The following is a 10,136-nucleotide window of genomic DNA, read 5'->3' as shown; positions in this document are numbered from 1 at the left end:
CGAGGCGGATGAAGAGGCCTCCGGACCACTTGCAAGACTTTGTGGTGTCCTTAGACTGAAGGGAACGGGGGTGGGGGGGTTTGTGAACCCGTTTTTGTGTGATGTGAGGATTATGTTGTTTACACTGTTTTGTTTGCACTAATGGGTTGCTCTGTTTTACATGCTGCTATGGTGTTGCCAAATGTTGCCTTACGGGTCAGTCCTCGAGGGCGAGGACTTTTTGTAAGGGGGGGGTGATGTAGCGGCTGGCTACGGGGTGTTAGCCAATGGATTTGGCTGGGGGGCGGGACTTCTGGGGAAGTGAGGGAAGTGACGTTGTTGACAGGAAGTGTTGGTTCGAGTTTTGCCGGGAAAGGAGATAGACGCATGTTGGAGCTGTTGTGTGCCTTAAATGCATCTTATACAATAAATGCAAGATAACGGAAGAAGTCTCTGAGCCTACATTCCTGAGATTATTACAATATTTAAATAAGTCATTAAATGTGTCAATATATAATTGGAATTAAATACATATTTGTTTTATTAAAGTTTTAATAATTTATTTAATGTGTCATTATTACTCGTTTTATTTGTATACCGACTTTAACAGCAAGTTATGTAATTCCACACTCGAGATCCGACAGCGTTGTTGTGTGTCTCACTTAAATAGTTCCCCCTGCAACGTGTTTACTTTAGGACGTTTTTATAACGCTACTGGCCACTGCTTAATCTGAGAACACAACTCTAAATGTTCTACCATCCACCACACATTTACTTCATCTTTAACGTTTCATCTTTGACGTAGGGATAATATTATAAAGACATGTATTATAACGACATTTAACTTCGGAGTTCCCATGTTCGTGAACGTACCGTGTCTGAAAGGTGATTGGTGGAGAATGAGTAAGTGTTGTGGCTGGGAGGGACTGTCATGTGACTTCAAAGGAGTTCCCCTCATTGGCTGCAGCTGGTGGGTAGCCATCTTCCTCAGGACAAAGCATCTCCTGTGTGATTTTAGAAAACCATCATGTCAAGCAAAGTCAGATCGTGGCCAGACGCTTCGAAATATCCACTTCTAGAAAACACTGCCAGCGCCTGAAGCCTTTGGGGAACGTTCTGGTGTTCTTAGATTTCAAATTGGTGGAGAAATGGCCGAGTTTGAGCGAGTTAGAAAGTTCGTTTTTTCATGTTTAGTGGTGACGAGAGGGAGATATTTAACTTTAGACTCAATTAGAGAGAAGGGCGCACGTTTACCATAAAAGTTACATTTTCTGAGAGAGACAAATATATCTACGTTTTACTGAAACACATGACGCACCATTCACTGCAGTTGCCGGTTTAAACTTCTCATTTAAAGTGGAGTTATCGGCATTGAAAAATAATACTATGCGGAAACATACTTACTTGGAAGCGTCAGACGAGGGAACAGCGTTCAACAGCATACATACTTTTAACAATCTCCCGACAGAGACCACAGCACACTGCAAAAAGTCAGTGTTCAAAAACAAGAAAAAAAAATACAAAAATGAGGGGTATTTTACTTGAACTAAGCAAAATTATCTGCCAATAGAACAAGAAAATTTGGCTTGTCAGGACTTTCCAAAACAAGTAAAATTAGCTAACCTCAATGAACCCAAAAACACTTTAAATAAGTATATTCTCACTAATAACAAGTGCACTTTTCTTTGTAGAAAAAAAAGAGACCCTTTTGTCCAATATGTTGAAAAATATTCTTAAATGAAGTAAATGCTAGTGCCATTATCTTGACATAATGATATGCGCATGATTTTTTTTCTTCATGCTTGAAGTAAGAAATTATTACTTTAAAAAAAGTAGTTTATACTTGTGAGTGTTGATGACACAGCTTTGCAACAGTTTATATTCTAGTTTCAAGCATGTTTTACTCAATATAGGTCATCAAATCTCAGCAACAAGCTGTAATATCTTACTGAGATCATTTAGGACCAACACACTTAAAACAAGTAAAACACTCTAACATAAAATCTGCTTAGTGAGAAGAATTATCTTATCAGACAGAAAATAAGCAAATGTCACCCTTATTTGAGATATTTATTCTTACTTAGATATCAGTTTTTGCAGTGCACCGTAGACTTAAATAGCGACGACTAAACACAGGGAGACAAAATAAAGCTGCTGCAGGACACTCAAAAGGAAGTGGAACTACAAAAAAGGTGTGCAGGACAGGAACTCAACATTAATGGAAAAACACTAACAAACCAAAAATAAGGCAAGGCCTGGCGTACACTTTTCTTATTGCACTCAAAGAACAATTGACAATTTTACATATTACATGTAGTCTGCCACAATCTAGAATTAGGTTAGAATAGAATAGAAAGATGTATTGACATTGTATCGAATGCTTCATGATTTATGGTTGCCAATTTTGATCTGTGCTTTAAGACAAATGCAATAATCATGAGTAAATACTGAAAACAATGCTTTGGCTGAAAGTACACCGATAAGACATGTGGCAGGTATATAAAACACACATTGATAAAGATAAAACACAAATGAAAAAGTGGGAATTTGTAACAGAATTCAGTCAATTCACTTAGAAGACGTTAGCAAAGGTGGGCTGTGCAAAACCCCGGAAATGATGTGACAAGCTGACCAATCAGGGCTCTTTTTTTTTGTCAAACTTTATTTCAACAAAAACTATGACACAAATAAAGTCAAACAATCAGAAAATGCAAGTAAACACGTTTTTCAAAATATGTACATGAACATATTTGTTCACTTTAATTTTCCAACAGTCTTTATAAATTGAAGCAAAATAATTACCAAAAAAATAGAACATACGAAAAAACATGAAACGTGCAAAGGATAAAAATTTAGGGGAAAAAAAAGAGTCATTACTTTGGTTTTTATTTTGTCTTTATGTCTTTTACAATTTGGGAAGATTTCACAACCTTTTTGTCTTTGTCATCATTAGTGAACGCTGATGCTAAGATAATATTTTTTTTATGTGCCTGTGATTCAGTTTGATCAGTGTCAAAATAAAAGCACATGTTACAAAATAAACCCGGCATTATGCCTGCAGTTGGTCAAGCTAATGGTCTTGTAGTCCATTCCGGTCTTGTGCGGGTCTACAATCTTCGGCAGCTCTTTGGTCTTGCCCGTGGCGGACAACAAACGGAATTTATTGACAGAGATGTGACACAATGTGATATTGATCACAAGCAGCGGTGATTCAAAGAAAGAGGAAATCCTTGTCATGATGTCAAGGTGATGAAACGTGAGCCCCGAATGATTTCATAGCAACCAACTTATTTTTCTAATCAAGCCTCCAACAGCCAAAGAAGAATCTATGGTATAACAAAAGAAGCAGTCGGATGAAGAAGAAAGCACATCTCCATCTCATCTCCAAGTGTGATGACGTGCCTCAGCCATGGAGACATCTCTCTGTGCACAAAGCATCCTGGAGGAAGAAGATGACTCAGCACATTCCCAACAAACACACATGAATCCAAGTTGAACATCTTCTTCACACAAAGTCCCAAGAACATTTAGAGATGCAAACAGTCCATGTGAGCTAACTCACCGCGTCCCACTCAGCCTTCAGCCGGCATGTTCTCGGGGAGCTCGGCCCCGCCGTGGCGAGCTGTGGGACAAACGCACCGTGAGCCGGTTACTCCCGCTAAGCAAACACCTCACACTGGTGGAGGAAGAACATCCAGAAGGTGCCTCATCACTCACATCAGATCTTTGAGGGGTGACTTAGAAACATCAAGAAGCAGAGTGCTGATCTTCTACTTCCTGACTAAGATACATTCTTGATGAGTCAGCAAACCTGAATGTGCACACTTGATGTCTCATTTGGTCGATCCTCATCATGAGGACTCATGTCAAAAGTTCGATATAAAGTGTGGCGTATTGATGGATGGAAACTCTGTGGTTTATTGTGAAAGTTGGGATTTTCAGGCTAAACTTGTCACAAACGTCTGCATCAGACCTTCATATGAGTGATGCTTCACCACGGCTTTGTTTCTTGCGGCTCAAAGAAAATATGTTTTACTTACGAGCTGGATCGTATTGGGCTGAAATGACAGAGAAACAAAAGGTGAAATGGACTTTTTCCTCACGCCACGCTGTGTTTCTATGTGAGAGTGGGTGCTCTGTCTCTGTGGATCTTTGAGGAGGAGGAGGAAGAAAAAGGAAAAAAAAGAATAAGAAAAAGGGGAAGAAGAAGAAAAAGAGAAAGGGTGAAAGAAGAAAAAGAAAGTGAAGAATGAAAAGAAAAAGAAGAAGAAAAAAAATAATGACAAGTAAAAGAAGGAAATCTGTGTTCCTCACCTTGTCTGTGTCGCCTGACGAGGAAGATGGCCGCCAGGAGGGCCGCCACAGCCACGACCGCCGCCGTGGCACCGATGGCGACGCTCCAGTGGTCTGTTGAGAGCAAAAAGCACAAGTGGAGTGACAAAGCATGAAGAGGAAACCTTCATGACTACTTTGCATGCAGACGTTAAGCGTTGTCATGGTGACATGGATCAATAACGGCGACACGGATCAATAATGGCGACAGGTGGACTTGTGATGGGAAACATCTCCAACTAAATGTGTCTTTCTCACCTTCATGGCTTGCGTTGCTCAGGATGCTTCTTCTCTCCAGCTTGGTGACCAAGTCCTCCTCGACGCCAGACAGCTGGAACACACATTCGTACTTGCCCTCCACGTCGGCCGTCACCTCCACTTTCAGCCCCACCGACATCTGGAAGGTTCCGTCGTGGTTGGGGAGCAGCTCTCCGTGCTCCACGTCCTCGAACATCTGCTCGCCGTCTTTCCTCCAAAACAGGTCGGCTAGGTCGGGGTAGAAACCTGTCGCCATGCAGGTGACCGGAGAGGACGGCGTCTTCTGGAGGAGGAACACCTCTGGAAGCTCTGCACAGGAAGTGATGTCACGTGTGGACAGAAGACAACGTGGGGAGAAGGTGTGAACGGAGGTGAAGATGGAGAGAAGGTGTGAACGGAGGTGAAGATGGAAAGAAAAGGACAAAAAGAAGATACAATGGAGAGGTGTGAACAGAGGTAAAATGGAGAGAAGTTGTGAACGGAGGTGAAGATGGAGAGAAGTTGTGAACGGAAGTGAAAATGGAGAGAAGTTGGAAATGGAGGTAAAGATGGTGTGAACGGAGGTGAAGATGGATGGAAGGTGTGAACGGAGATGAAGATGGAGAGAAGGTGAGAATAAATGTAAATATGGAAAGAAAGAGAATGAAGTTAAAGATGGAGTGAATGTGAGCATGAAGATGGAGAGAGAAAAGAGAGAGAAGGTAAAAGTGGAGAGAAAAAAGAAAGAATGAAGGGGAAAAGAGAGAATGAAGGTAAAGATGGAGAGAAGGTGTGAGTGGAGGTAAAGATGGAAAAAAAGAAGAATGAAGGTAAAGATTGTGAGAATAAAAAGAATGAAAGAAAAGATCAGAGAAAAAAGTGAATGAAAGTAAAGATGGAAAGAAAGAAGAGAATAAATGTAAAGATTGAGAAAAAAAGAATGAAGGTAAAGATGGAGATAAAGAGAATGAAGGTAAAGATGGAGAGAAGGTGAGAATGAAAGTAAAGATGGGGAAAAGGTGAGAATAAAGGCAAAGATTAAGAGAATGAAGGTAAAGATGGAAAGAAAGAAGAGAATAAAGGTAAAGATTGAGAAAAAAAAGAATGAAGGTAATGATGGAGAGAAAGAGAATGAAGGTAAAGATGGAGAAAAGGTGAGAATAAAGGTAACGATGGAAAGAAAGAAGAGAACAAAGGTAAAGATTAAGAGAATGAAGGTAAAGATGGAAATAAAGAAGAGAATAAAGGTAAAGATTGAGAAAAAAAGAATGAAGGTAAAGATGGAGAGAAAGAGAATGAAGGTAAAGATGGAGGGAAGGTGAGAATAAAAGTAAAGATGGAAAGAAAGAAGAGAATAAAGGTAAAGATGGAAAGAAAGAAGAGAATAAAGGTAAAGATGGAAAGAAAGAAGAGAATAAAGGTAAAGATTAAGAGAATGAAGGTAAAGATGGAAAGAAAGAAGAGAATAAAGGTAAAGATTAAGAGAATGAAGGTAAAGATGGAAAGAAAGAAGAAAATAAAGGTAAAGATTGAGAAAAAAAAGAATGAAGGTAATGATAGAGAGAAAGAGAATGAAGGTAAAAGATGGAGAAAAGATGAGAATAAAGGTAAAGATGGAAAGAAAGAAGACAATAAAGGTAAAGATTGAGAAAAAAAGAATGAAGGCAAAGATGGAGAGAAAGAGAATGAAAGTAAAGATAGAGAAAAGGTGAGAATAAAGGTAAAGATGGAAAGAAAGAAGAGAATAAAGGTACAGATGGAAAGAAAGAAGAGAATAAAGGTAAAGATTGAGAAAAAAGAATGAAGGTAAAGATGGAGAGAAGGTGAGAATGAAAGTAAATATGGAGAAAAATAGAAAATTAAGGTAAAGATGGAAAAAAGGTGAGAATAAAGGTAAAGATGGAAAGAAAGAAGAGAATAAAGGTAAAGATGGAAAGAAAGAAGAGAATGAAGGTAAAGATGGAGAGAAATAAGAGAATGAAGGTAACGATGGAGAGAAAGAAGAGAATGAAGGTAAAGATGGAGAGAAAGAAGAGAATGGATAAAAAGTGAGAAAGAAAAGTATAAAGAGACAGAGTGTAATGTCAGTAATGTTCATATAGGGGGCGTGCTAACATGTTAAAAGGTGAAAGTACAAGGTGTGTTTCTACCTGTTCTCATTAGGACCTCCTTGCCATACTTCACATACTTCTTCAAGTAAGAAGGACAATGCTCAGTGTAGTAATACTTTAGGTAGTCTAGTCTAAGTATGTCCTGGTCCCACTTGAGTTTGGTGGGGAAAGCTTGTTGTTTTGCTGCAGTATATGTCCATGTCTTCATGTCCAACGACATGAAATCTTCTCCATCATAACCTTGCTGACGCCAACCTTTAACTTAATCAGTCTCATCATTCCATTCACATCCATACATCCTCTGGACAATGTGAACACCTGAGAGACACAAAGTGTTGTAAAGCAGAGTGAAACACACACAATGTGTTTTATGTAGAATATTATGGGATGGACAGAGACAAGTGTCAGTGCAGTAATGTGTGTTTTTACTACAGTATAAAAAGAGTACTTCAAATATATTTGAATAGTAGAAAGTTCAAGATAAACAAACCTCCAGTTTGGTTGAAACGCTTCTTAAGAATTTCAATGCTGACTTTGTTGACTTGCTCCTGAGCAACACAGATCTCTGTGTTTCTCTGCCAGTAGTTTGGATCCTCTTCTGTGATTTGGTTCATCCAGTCCTGTTTGGCTTCTGCTTTCCTGCTCTCGCTGTCATAGTGAACCACCTGGACTTCATCAACATAACCAACCATCACAAACTCTGGGAAGTTTGGAACTTGAGAGGACGAAGTGTAGAAATACTTCAGCGTGTGAATCACTGAAAGAAGAGCAACTTTTTATTATTTTGTGTCATGTTCAACAATCTTGCAGTGTGAATATTTGATGTCATTCAGTCTTCAGTCGGGTCTTAAAGTGAACATCAAACACTGCCAGACATCACAGTCTACAGTCACATGGTGTCTATGAAAAATACAACACAATAATAATATTACTAACATCTATTTTAATAAGCCATCTGTTGACAGTTTGTACATTTTGAAAATAAACGTATTTTTTTTCTCCAATGGAGGATGAATAATGTCAAGTACAAATGTGTAGACGCCCAAAGTTGTACACACCCTCAACACACAGACTAATAACTACTTTCATTTCTCAATAAATATTTTACATTTATGTCACAGGAGGTTAAATAAATTGTTTAACCTTTAATAACAAGCTTGTATTTTTCAAAATTATTTTTATATATTTAAACATTTGTTTAGGCATTTTGTTTGTCCTCATTTAAAAAAAGACATCAAATATTTTCACATCATTTGTATTAGCTTTTTTGGTGGGAAATGATATGTTCAATAAATCCCATTCAAAGTTTAAACAAATGATAAAACACAAAAATAATATTGATGTATTTCAGGAGAATTTCCTCAGTCACAGTTAAATTAAAGATGACAGGAAAGTGAGGGAATTTGTTCAAGTTGAACAACAATGAAGATGAAAACAATGACGTTATTCTTGTTATCTCAAAGTAAAAAATGTTAGGATTAAAAATAAATGACAGGTTATATTTTGTAAATAAATATGTTTCAAACGAATCATGATAAGGTAATAATAGGCTTGAATGAGATAAGAACGAGTATAATTAATAAGTAGAAACTCACAGAATAAGTGGAGGCACAAAGAGGATTTATGAATAATGTTTATAAATGTATTTTTTTTTTAAAAAGGAGGACTTACCAGGCGCCCCGCTGTGCATTTGCACGACCAGAAGACAGAATAAAAACAAGTTCATGATGTCAGCACAAAATAAAAAGATGTTTTCCACTTTTAATCCCGCAGAGAAAGACAAACTGACTAACAACCAGGAAACACCAACAAGGAAGTGTCGAGGCCCTTTTAAGAATGCGCCACCTGAGCCAATGAGGAGTCAGCATTCTGTGACGTCAACGTTGATAGAGAGCGCCCCTTGTGGCCATGTCAGGTAAATGCTTCAGTAGCGTTTTCTGGGAAATCACGTGACCTGACAAGAACAACCGGCGCGTCAAGTTTGCAGCCAAATTTCCCTATCAGAGGTTTGTTTTCTTCTAATGTTCACCAACTTATTTATTGGATAGAAAGAAAGAGGAAGGAAGATGAAATTTAGAGTTAAAAGTAATGAAGATGTTGAACATCCAATCAGTGATCGTAGTATAGTCCTCGCAAGAAAGCATACAAATAATGATTGACAGGGCAGAAAGTGCGTCCCCACTTTTCTTCTTTTTATTTCACTTCTGAATTTGAACCTCCATTATGTCTTCCAAGCGTAAGGCGTCCCTGGTGGAGTAACGGGACACGCTTCTGCCTTGCATGGGTTCGATTCCCGGACAGTGTTACATCGAGAAGGGCAACCGCTCTTATAACTAACTTGAAAGCATTCATGCGATTGATCAAAGTGCTGAAAGTGGGGAAAAGTGTGAGGCAGACGCTTTTGGTGGGCAAATCATCAAAGAAAAGGAAAGTGAAAGTAAAATTAGACACGGTGAAGCCAAACATTGACTGATGTTATCTTTATGCCACTGTCAAGTAAGGAAATGTTGGCAAAAAACACTTACAAGCTTATTTGACTTTGACCCAATTAATGTTTTGAAAATGTGGACTATTTAATATAATAATACATATATTTTATTAATACAATAATAAAGTAATACGTTTGGGGATGTGTAATATTGTTTGTCTGAATATACTGAATGTTTTCATCCTGGAATAGTTTTAATAAGTTGAGAAATGTGAGAGTAGTTGAGTGTGGAAAAAAATGATGCAGTATTAATAATAATAATAATAACAATGATGCTCTGCGGGTCGTCCGCAGATCTTGCCCCAAGTGGAGGAGTTCAAGTACCTCGGAGTCTTGTTCACGAGTGAGGGAAGAGTGCATCGTGAGATCGACAGGTGGATCGGTGCGGCGTCTTCAGTAATACGGATGCTGTATCGATCCGTTGTGGTGAAGAAGGAGCTGAGCCGGAAGGCAAAGCTCTCAATTTACCGGTCGATCTACGTTCCCATCCTCACCTATGGTCATGAGCTTTGGGTTATGACCGAAAGGACAAGATCACGGGTACAAGCGGCCGAAATGAGTTTCCTCCGCCGGGTAGCTCTGTCATCCGGGGGGAGCTCAAAGTAAAGCCGCTGCTCCTCCACATGGAGAGGAGCCAGATGAGGTGGTTTGGGCATCTGGTCAGGATGCCACCCGAACGCCTCCCTAGGGAGGTGTTTCGGACAAGTTCGACCGGTAGGAGGCCACGGGGGAAGACCCAGGACAGGTTGGGAAGACTATCTCTCCCGGCTGGCCTGGGAACGCCTCGGGATCCCCCGGGAGGAGCTGGACGAAGTGGCTGGGGAGAGGGTAGTCTGGGCTTCCCTGCTTAGGCTGCTGCCCCCGCGACCTGACCTTGGATAAGCGGAAGAAGATGGATGGATGGATGGACAATGCTCTGCAGCATTCTCACAATAACAACGTCCTTTGTTTTTTAATCCGTTATGAAATAAAAAATTTGAAAATGGAGC

The 10,136-nt window shown here is 39.4% G+C and overlaps 1 pseudogene; it reads right to left on the bottom strand.

Moving 5' to 3' along the window:
• Window positions 1-908: 908 nt before the first annotated feature.
• LOC133662566 (class I histocompatibility antigen, F10 alpha chain-like) lies at window positions 909-8,385 on the bottom strand (annotated as a pseudogene).
• Window positions 8,386-10,136: the final 1,751 nt, after the last annotated feature.

This window comes from Entelurus aequoreus, linkage group LG12 (assembly GCF_033978785.1).
Source record: "Entelurus aequoreus isolate RoL-2023_Sb linkage group LG12, RoL_Eaeq_v1.1, whole genome shotgun sequence".
NCBI classification, from domain to species: Eukaryota; Metazoa; Chordata; class Actinopteri; order Syngnathiformes; family Syngnathidae; genus Entelurus; species Entelurus aequoreus.
The sequence above is the reverse complement of the archived record's forward strand: the minus strand, read 5'-3'. Positions and strand labels throughout refer to the sequence as shown.